Genomic DNA, 11,021 nt, shown 5'->3' with positions numbered 1-11,021 from the left:
ACAAATCACACTGTATGCCTTCCTGGGAGCTTTCCACCTGCTTTGATTCCTTACACGGCGAGAACCCTCATACAAGAGAGAGAAAGAGAGGAGGGGTCAGGAGAGATGAGGGACGGGGGGGTGCAGGCAGGGGCTTAAGAGAGAGGTTAGGTGGGATAAAAAAACACAAACCGTGTGGCTTACTAATTACAGAGCTATTAGTCATCTAATTACCACATTCCTCATTACAGAATTAACCTGTGTCTCAATTTGGATACTTTCATTAGGACACTGACATGGTGATCGCCACCGTTAGCAAGCTAGATAGCAAAGGTTCCGTTAGCCTTAGCAACAAATAACAGACAGAATGACATTACGGTGACTTCTTTTGATCACTTGTACACTGCTACATGTATCAAATATAAAGAAAACACATGAATAATTTTTATCTGTATTCTGCTGTGGTGACCGGAGCAACCACAATCGCGGCTGGTCACATAACCACGATGGCTGTGGCAGTGTTTTACACTCAACTCTTTGTTATGAGTGCATTGTCTGGGTATATTAGTGCATTTCATCTTGCCATTCCTGAAATTGGGCGGCACATATCGCATGTTAGTACAAAAGTAGAAAATTGAGACACAGCAATAGTCCTATTTTTCATTAGCTAGCTTCAGGCCAACAAAACATTCTGGCCAGACGTGTCCTGTCTAATAAACCCAAAGTTCCATCAAGTATTCTTATCATTCTTTGGTGAGAACTTTTTATATAGTTTATAACTTTTTTTAAAAAATAGTTCTTATATAGCCTTCAGACCGTTGATTAAGTTATCAATTACGTGTATCTTATTCCGACAACCTGATCTTTGTGCAACATTGGGCCAAAATAAATGTCTTAATTACATTTAATTAAAGCATTGCTGCTTTTGCCTTTTTCCATCCCATTTAATCAATGCACCAAACTTAAAATAAGAACAATCCTTTTCAGGGTTGTGTGATGATAAAAACAATAGTGTGTTTGTAGATATAGTGCTAAAGACTAATAATGGGAAGTGGCAACGTGTTTCAAGAAAGTCTACGCCGCCCATGCTCTTGTTAAGGTCAACACTGACTCTCTTGGACACCTCTGCCCCTGCTGTTCCCTGACAACAAAACAAAGCTGATGTTAGTTCATGATGACTCTGTGACCCAACTTCGACTGCAAACTCTAGCAACTGGGCCAATGGTTTGCATGGTGCATGTTTTGGGGTTAAGTGCAGGGCGTATTCGGGGGGATAGAAGATAGAAGAGGGGTGAGTTGAGAAGTGATTGCACAAGCCAGCAAGACAGGCAGCTGCACAGGCAGAATCTCCCCTGGCACTGTTGGTTCTGCCTGATTATTTAACAGGAGCAACTGGAAGTGGTTGACATGGTTTCATGGGCTTTGTGCTGTGCGCACTCCTCAATTATGGATGGGAAAAGTGACACTGTGACAGCTGTAGCTCTCAGGGGGTCAGAGAGAGTATGCAAGGAGTAATTCTTCCCTCCTCGAGCAGGAAGATAGGAGACGGTCTTCGGCATAGACGTGACATACACACAAAGAGACATTCACAAATACACATACACACACACACACACACACACACGCGTGCACACACATAAGCCCTCTTCTTGTTAAATTAAATATGCCCCGAAAATGACGGGAGGGATGGGGGTAATGAGGAAATTATTCACAATCCTTGACATGCTTTAAATCAGATTATACTCCCCGCCTGCCTCACCGGGCCCAGTCTAAAGACACAGACCGATCCATTTGTTGCTTAAGGCACAACGCCTCCTACACAGACACACACGCACACAACTAGATGTGCTGTATAGAAAAAACTCATCGGTATCCATCTCAGTTAGAGACGGGGGAAGGAGGAGTAGTGAATTATCCACAGCCTCCTCTGTTGCTGGATGCGAAAGTTGAAAGTGGGCTTGGACCTGCTGCCATCGCAGAGAATCATTATGTCTGATCCTGGAGGACACCACGCTGCGGGTGGAGGAGACAGGCCAAGAGAGCATGGTTCCCCACCAGCAGGCCGTCTGATGAAATGCATATCAACCAGCTGAGAGAGGCAAGAAAAAAAAACTGAGACAGCATGGCTTTAGCCCCTCTCCCCTTTTCACCAACCCACATGTCATTATATACCTCCAGAGGAAACACGTGGCCTATTGTTTAGCATTAAGGGCTCTCATGCTAAGAGACCCATCCTTGCTGCTACACCCTGCAATTATGTGGTAATGAGGTCGATGCATTTCACATATACTTGAGCGGTTAGAGCAGGTAGCAGGGAACGTGAAAGTGGTAGCATATAGCGCTATACAGTGTCAAAAATCTCCGTCTGTAGCTCCTGAAATAAATCAAGGCTGTACTGTTGCAGCCGTCAAACATGTTATCCTTCATTTTAATAGGAGCGAGCTTTTCTGGACTGACCTTGCAAGTAGCCTCAACATGTACGATCTATGGTAATGTATGTAAATTGGGAGCATTGATAGCATAAATTAAAGCTTAAGATGTATAGAGATGCATGCATGCGTGTGTGTGTTTGTTGTGTTTGATGTGGTGGGACACACAGCCCACAGCAGTTTGGGTTAAAGCCCACAGCTGGAGGCGCTGCAGGGCCAGGTCTCAGAGGCAACAACATTCAGCTTATACAAACACAGCCGGGCGAGGGAAGTCAATCACACACACACAGGTGCAAAGACAAATGCATGTGCACAAGTGCAAGTCAACAGAAGCACACACACTTCCATCCATCTTACTTGCTCAATTTTTGCTGTGTGGGCTCATTTGCAAACACACACAACCTTTGACTATTCCTAAAGCAGCGCTGTTTATAGCTGCATTCCTTTACACGACCTGCATGGATGCATTATTCACATGCTCTAGAAACAAGGATGCCTTCACAATCTATTCTAGTTAGTGTGATTTAATTTATTTTACAATATACACACCCTAAGTAGTCCTTATCTTTTACAAAGTTACCCTGCACTAACCAGAATGTGTACCCTCCTGCCAGCCAGGGTTTTCTAAGGCCAGGAGCTTCGGTTTGTGTTTGTCCCTGAGGACGGAAGAGAAGAAATCGAGTAAGCTGTTATCTCACATATCTGCCACCATGGCTGAAGCCAAGGGCAAAAACAGCAATTATGATGGTATAGAGGGAATGTGGCATAGGGATAAAGGGATGACATACACTAAGAGAATGAAAAAGACAGAGTCTGTCTTTAGTGGATACAATAAGACTTCCCCTGAGGTTAATGTCCAGTGGATGTCCTGAAATAACCACAGACACTCAAGGACTGCAGCAAACAGATTCTGACAGCAAAGTGTTTTCATAAGCAGTAAAAAGAAAATTAGGCAATTTCATTATCAAATCATTACTTCATCCAAGATACCCCGTGAAAATGATGGCTGACAACATTTTATTTGGCTTTAAGAAAAACTTCAGCCACAAGATTTGTCCATCCATAACCCATCTTGTATTACCTTGAATTCATAAGGAAAACATTGTTTCACTCCCCCCCACTACAACCAGTGAATCGCTGGTCAACATGGAGGCATGCCAAAAAATATATATACATTTCCTTACAAATTCAAGGAAACATGGCTTGAGTTATTGATGAACAATTGGTCATTTTGTGGTCGAAGTATTCCGTTAAGTTTACTTACAAAAATCCTCCAGCAACAATAAAATAACATGTATAGACTTTAAAATGAACTAAGATCACAGATACTTGTGAGATTAGTGCTCGAGGGCTGGCCATTTCATCCTCCTCTTTGTGCTTATATCCTGTCCATCAGTGATACAGTATATTCAGCGGTGATGTTTCTCGAGGAGTTTGCTGCAGGTCACAGCCAACAACACAATTTTGCGCCGTGAAGGAACATACTTTGTATTTTGGAGCCGTTTCAACTTCTTGTGAAGCATGTTCTGCTTCAATCTGAGGGCTCAAATACCAAGGTTTGCAGATAGTTGGAGAAACCTTTGAGAATGATTTTTTAATATTTTAGTCTCCTGAAGGATCATTTTATCAAAAACACATTGGGATGCAAGGTCAGTGAACTGTTGATGAGCTGCAGTGAATAAAAAGCTATATGGTTTCCTTTTCCTCTGGAAACAATAAGTCATATTTATGAGGATCATAAAGAGAAAGTGATGCAAGTAGTAGCAGGGCCACTCGGCTAAAAGCTCTTCAGTTGTACCTATATGGCTGTTTTATGCCACACTGCATGGAATCCCACCAGCAGTGGCCATTGTAATTAGCTTTTGGCAATCCATGCAAGATTATCTGCTTAATGACTGAGAAAAACAAATGGTGTCCATCCTACTGGTGGAAGCGCTTCAAACACACATCATTAAGAAGCTTGCTTCACACTTCAAATTAGCATGAAACAGCTAGAAGATAATCAAGTTGAGGTGGAGGTTAAGCCTACTGGAGATTTGTGAACAAATACTCAGTCCCTCATTAATGAGGCATAAACAATCATCTAAAGTTGAATGTGTTTTAAAATACTAATATAGGCTATTCATGCTTGAGAGGTCTACTTGCTTTCAGCAAATATGATCATTCAAAAATCAATCAAGGACTCAATCCAAGATAAAATCCTATTCCTAAGTGGATGCTTCTCCACCTCCACCTGATTAACTAGAACTGGTGCTCGTGGTTTGATCCAATGATGTGAATAAGGAAAAGAGTCATGCAAACATTTCACAAACAATTACATCTATCTGGAGGGAGATTTTTACTGCAACCTTGTGAGGCTTTGTGTCAAAAACCAATCATGACTTGCACGATCCCAATTTGGTGCCACTTACAAGATATCTGCATGCTTACAGTATAATAAAGCCACCATTTTTGCTGTGTGTGTGACAGCTGAGTGCTAAGTGCAGCTTGTTATCATGATTTAAACAAAGGTGGAGGAGGGTGTGTGCACCCTCAGGACCTTGAGATAGATGGGAGGAGAGAGTGAGGGAGAGTGTGATATCAAGAGATAGAGTTGGTGACGGGTGTAGGCAGAGAGTATATGAGAAAAAAACACAGCCTTATTTGCATTCACTACAGACTGACAGCAGCGGCACACACCAAACCAAGCCCACCACCACCTCCACCAGAATTCCCCAGGGAGCTGCTGCTGCTATTGCCCAGAAAGAAAAGACACATGGCATCCTCTGCTGATGAGCAAACATGATTTTATTAAATAAAAACAGAGGGATACGGAGACAAATGAAACACAGACGGAGGTTGTATGGGTGGGGAATTTTGTTTTCATAATGCTGAGGACATGGGCTCCTTTGGTAGCCGACCATCTGGATGTAGGTTTTTACAAATGTATCATTGTTGGTGTCTATAAATTCCCTCCTGTTTTATCACTTGCACTCAAAATTGAGCACATAATCACATTAACAGATACAGGATCTTTATTAGAAATTTGGAATCATCACACAGTGGGTAGAGGTGTCAGTAGAACCTCCCATTCTGCAGGCTCCTTCTGGGCCACAGCATCCATCCACTGCAGTAATTAAACACAGCCCACAAGTACACACAGTCACACACACAAATACTAATTGCAGGCAGGAGGCATCCTACTCATTATAGGCCAAATTAAAGCAATCAATTGAAACTAGAGACCAGCAGAGAGGAATTCATTCCTGGGGGTCTGATCTCCTCTAAAGAACGCACAGGCTGTGTCAGCTGTATAACGGGATAAAACGTTGCCTATTGACCAGAGTATGTCGCACAATCAGTCTGCTAATCACCTATGCAGTCAGCTAATGGCATGCACTCAAAAACACATTTTAACTGTTCTATGTTGCATATCAAACTTTTCAACCCTTTATGACATGGAATTATGTTCTTCTTAGCGGCAACAAAAAATGTTTTGGCTTCCACAAGTGGCTACATAGCTGCACACATCTGTAATACATTTCCTAGTCATGTGCCTCTTAGTTTCTTCCTCTGTTTTCTTGGTTTTGCTTTCTCCTACACAAGCACACACCAGAGGGATGAAAGCAAGAAAAAACCAAGTGTGGCAGGTAAGGTAATGTTTTGTGTTTGTCGCTGAGAAAATGAACATATCTGTCAAAATCAGTCTCTACACAAGCCCGCTTAAGGGAGGGCTGGAGTGTTAGTGTATCCAATTCCAACATTCCCTGTGTTTTTACAAACACATCATGCTTGTGTCACCAGGGAGCCCCCACCATCCTCCTCCTTCCCCCCCCTCTTCTCCTCTCCCTTCCCCACCAGCCAGGCCAACTGTTGCTCCATCTCCGGGGCAGATTAGGGGAAGTGCTGGCTGCTGAAGAATGCAGCCCTGCTGCTGCCGCCGCCACTCTCAGCCCAGGATTTATTAGGACTGGCATGGCGGCCCAGACTTCTGGCCTCTGCTGAGATACAACATGCCATCAATACAAAACATCATGGTGCCTCTTGAGGACAGTAACAGCCTTTTTTCCCCCTGTGTTTTGAGGTCATTAGAATTTGTTCTGCAAACAGCTTTCTGACAGCCATTGGTGGCTGTTACATGGATAGGGAATTGTGAAAGTAAGGGTTTATTTAATAGAACATTAAAAAAGACATGGCCAAAGCCAGAGGATGTATTCGGATACTTAGCATGAGTAAAATTACTAATAACAATCTGTCAAAAAACATGTTTGTTTTGGACAGTAAAACCTCTGAGACTAAAAATGGATATAATGTAATTCAAAAGGAAGAGCAGCAAAACTTCACATCTGTGATGTTGGAATCATGAAATGTTGTGTCCAAATACAAAAAAACAAAGTAGATTCAATTAACATACGTATTATTTCAGCTGTACTGAAATCCAGTTGTGTAGAAGTATACTAAACAGCACTCAAATCTACTTCACAATAAAGGTGGATTGTTTATAGCTGGATGCTCCACTGTGTCTCTGGCCACAATGACATTAAACAAATATCATGGATGTTAAGCCGACCGGTGCTATGTGAGCATTTAAATGGACACCGTGTTATATAGTCTGAGCAGCAATAACAAAACAATTACACCACAACAGCAACAAGATGTGGGCAGCGATGTGTATCCATGGTGAGTGGCTAGGAGCCTCCACAACTAATGCAGTGGCCTAGATCCAGGCTGCACACATCGATCAGATTGACAATTGAGAGGCTGTGTCGTGGCCGCTAGGGTTGTTTTTTTTCTTTTTGTACAGCGACTATGCAGAATCCCATCTATTAAGATGAAAGGGAAAAAGGACTACGACTGTGAAGCTGTGCCAGCAGCATTGTAAAAACACTAGTGTGAATGGATACCAGGACTGAGGAGGAGGACAGGGGAGGGAGTAGGGCATGTTGTGAATAAGCAGAGGTACACAGAGGTCACAGAGGATCCATTCTTTTCACCTTGGTAGACACCAGGGAGCTGTGGGGTTGTGCAAACAGCACAGCACGACAATGAGGAGTGTAACAAAACAGGAATTTGACTTCATCAAATGTTCAGGTTTGTGCTACAGAAATTGATGCATATCAGCACGTTTAGTAAGACATATTTAAAATAACGATAATTTGAGATAAAGTAATCGACCGGAGACTTTCATGATGGGTATTAGATTTGCACCCTATTCTCCCTAAACTGCCCTCCTTCACATCTATCTGGAGCGCACATAGCATTTTGTTCCACACTTGTGGATCGCTTTTCTCAACACGTGGGCCTTAATTAGTCTGGCTACTGTTGAGTATCAATAATACACAAAAGTACATTCCCCATTACAAAGCAGTGGGAAATGCAGTGTGCCACGGAAGGAACAATTCATCTGTCCTTTCATCACTTATCATAGAGCACCACCTACTGGATCTTAAGGAGAATGATGACCACATGAACTGGTGTGAAGTATCAGAGAATACATCTGTTCTTCAGTGTCTTTGAAGCTCTGCAGCTCTGCCTTTATGATGCATGCACATTATAAGTGGAAGGCCTGAGGTAATATGTAATGCCACTGCACAGTGACACTGGCTTTTATGTCAGTGTGGAAAGCTATAAAAAAAATCTCTTTATGCTTGCTGCATAGTAGAGCTAATTAATAGTGCAAGTTAGATCACCGCAACACTTCTCAGTTAATAGAGGTGCATCAGTTGCGTGCAGCAAGCGGCAGAATTTGTGAAGAAGTGAAAATGTTGAAGTCAAAAATGAGTTGTTTTTTTTATTCATGAAAAGCACTTTATATAGAATGTATCGTCATCATTATTATCGATAGGTTAAGGCTAAACATTGACAGATGAGGAGGCAGATGATTTATTTACATAAAAACAGACTTTTGGAAAATATTATTTCTATGTCTTTTTTATCCATTTTAGCTTTTAGACCGCATTGCTCTGGGTTTATTGAAAATGTCTGGAGCAAACAAGTCAGAAACAATCCAAAGCTGCCACCACTGGAAATTAATCCTACAAATACGGATGATATTAGTGTAGCTTAACCTTTATCTACATCTAAGCAAACACACTCTGTTTAAACACAATTAGTAAAAAAGCAAAAAGAAAATAAAAGCTGCACCGGATTCATATGTTAATTTAGAATTTCAACATTAAACTATTTGGAATATAATATGTGAAACTGTAACCACACTCTCACACTTAGAGAATTGGTCATTAACCTTTTTCATCTCAGAATTCAATACAATTTGACTCTCTGATTTCTCAAACCATATGTAAATTTGTAACAAGGTTCAGTGGAAACTGCAGACACTCTCCCCAGTGCTTCTGTTGATGCCTTTGGCTTTCAATTGCCACCTCTCCAATGTTGGATTTTAACCAAAGAGCAGGTATATTTTGATAGTCCTTGGAAAACTTGTGTCTTTCCATTTTGGCTGTTCAATCCACACTAAAAATTGGATTACTGTTTTAATGTCAATCATTTTGCACCTGAGGCTGTAGGTTTAGAGGCACCTGTGGGTTGTCCTCTTGCCTTTTTTAGCCATGGTTATTTTGATACACATACTGGAGGGGGTTGCTCTGTCAAACACAATTTGATATGCATTTAGATTCTGAAGTGGTATTTTTCTATGCGCTCAATAATAACCCATGTGAACATGCAATTCGAAACTATAACATTCTCTTATCTGTCTGTGTGCACACATAAACACACATATGCATGTAAACAAGACAGGACAGTGCTTCCACTGAATGTTTGGCAGCTCCAAGAAGACAGAGGAAGCAGCAGCTGGCACCGTGTACAAAGAAGAGAGCAAGATGACGGGGAATGTACGGAGACTGTCAGAAGCATTGTCAGGTCACTGCTCTCCTCATCTGCTCTCTAGCGAGCTCTATTCATCTTGGCAGATAACAATTTATATGTCGAGTTAACCTCCCTCCACTGATTTGGCTCTGATGTCTTGACCGGGGCGATACAACTCCACTGGCAATTCTATAGTGCAATAATACAATTACAGGCCACAGGTTAGAGCTCTCACAGCCGTAGTACATTAACCTCTCTTTACCACATCGACTGACATCACGCCCATACAGTGTCTGGCCAATGCCAAGGCAAACATTAGGGAAAAGAAAAGCTCTTTATAAAAAATTCATAGGACAACAGTTTAAAACCTTTAAGAGACAGACATATTCTTGAGAAAGGTTCCGCTGATATTTTACAATTCATAGGTGATGTTTTGGTAACATAAAGGCAATTATATTAGAAATGTCTTGCAATCATTGCATCGATTTTAATTTTTAAAAAATACAATTGTCAGCCCCCTGTGGCTGAATTGTTAAGTGTATTCACAAGTTTAACTGATAGAAAAAGACATGGTTTTCAGCAACCATTTTTGTGTATCAGTGTTAAATTGAAATAAAGTAATCAACACAACTTACACAGTACAGCAAAAAGGATAGAACTACAATAGTTATGCTGCTTTATAATTATAATTAAAATCAAAGGAAACTTACAGATCTTTCACGCAGACAAACAATGGAGTGTGAGGAGTCCACATGAGGCAAGCTTCTTTTCCAGGGAATAGGATTGGCCACAGGTGAGCTGGCTGGCTTTGTAGATTGCTTGGCTCCGCCCTTCCAGGGTGGCAGGAGGAGGGAGCAGGTAGAGGCAGGCTGGAATGGGAAAGGGATTTTCTACAGCTCTAGTGTTTTGCTCTTGTGATCTTAATGTAAGTCAGTAAGTTATTGGTCCAAATGCATCATGGCAATATTTTTAAATCTATTTTTCTCTATGAAGTTGCCACTGTTTGTTACCAAAAAAGGAGCAGCTCATTTTGCTCCCTCATTACCCTCCCTTTTTCTAGTTCAAACCCATTATTTAGACATCTTTAACTTTACCTAGTTACTATGTGTACACTATTATCATCTTTCAGGAAGTGCTGCTTTTAGGGCCCTACTTTTATTGAGACCCGTGTGGGCTCAAAAAGACATGCTTGGAAAAAAGAATAGCTTGACATTTATAAATAATTGTATTTAAATTACTATACACTACATTAAATAACATCAACTACACCCCACTATATTACATTACATCTTTCTTAGCTGACATTTTTGTCTAAACCTAAATACAGTTTTGTTAAGTCCTGTCTAATTAAGTCTATTTTATATATATTTTTTTAAAAGATACTTTTTGGGGGGCTTTTTGCCTTTAATCGGATAGGACAGTGGAGAGTGACAGGAAAATGGGAGAGAGAATCGGGGTGGCACCACGGGTCGGGAATCGAACCCGGGTCGCCGGCGTACGGTGCAGGTGCCCCAGCCAGTTGCGCCACGGCCGGGGCCAATTAAGTCTATTTTACCTTATAGTGTTACTCCAAATGAAAAATAAAATACCAGCCCCCCTTAAGAGGGCAAGGAAAAGCTCCCCAAAAAACCCCTTTGACAGGGACAAAAATGGAAGAAACCTTGGGAAGGATCACAAGTGAGGGTGCACCCTTCCTGGGCAGACAGGTGGCTTTTGTATGTCCTTAGTCTCGTTTTGGCAGGGTCGGTAAATCTATGTACAGTAATCTGGGCTTCGTCAAAGTTTACCAGAGGGCCGTACTACAAAGCA

General features: G+C 41.6%; 1 long non-coding RNA gene across 1 annotated transcript; it reads right to left on the bottom strand.

The window, feature by feature from the left end:
• Positions 1 to 5,176: 5,176 nt before the first annotated feature.
• On the bottom strand, positions 5,177 to 10,049 carry LOC134872424 (uncharacterized). The gene is made up of 2 exons (XR_010166796.1): positions 9,923 to 10,049; positions 5,177 to 6,388 (listed from the first exon to the last, which is right to left on the bottom strand). It is a non-coding gene; the product is annotated as an uncharacterized LOC134872424 (long non-coding RNA).
• Between the last annotated feature and the right edge of the window lie 972 nt (positions 10,050 to 11,021).

Source organism: Eleginops maclovinus, chromosome 11, assembly GCF_036324505.1.
Source record: "Eleginops maclovinus isolate JMC-PN-2008 ecotype Puerto Natales chromosome 11, JC_Emac_rtc_rv5, whole genome shotgun sequence".
In the NCBI taxonomy this organism is placed as follows: Eukaryota; Metazoa; Chordata; class Actinopteri; order Perciformes; family Eleginopidae; genus Eleginops; species Eleginops maclovinus.
This window is presented reverse-complemented; position numbering and strand designations above follow the sequence as displayed.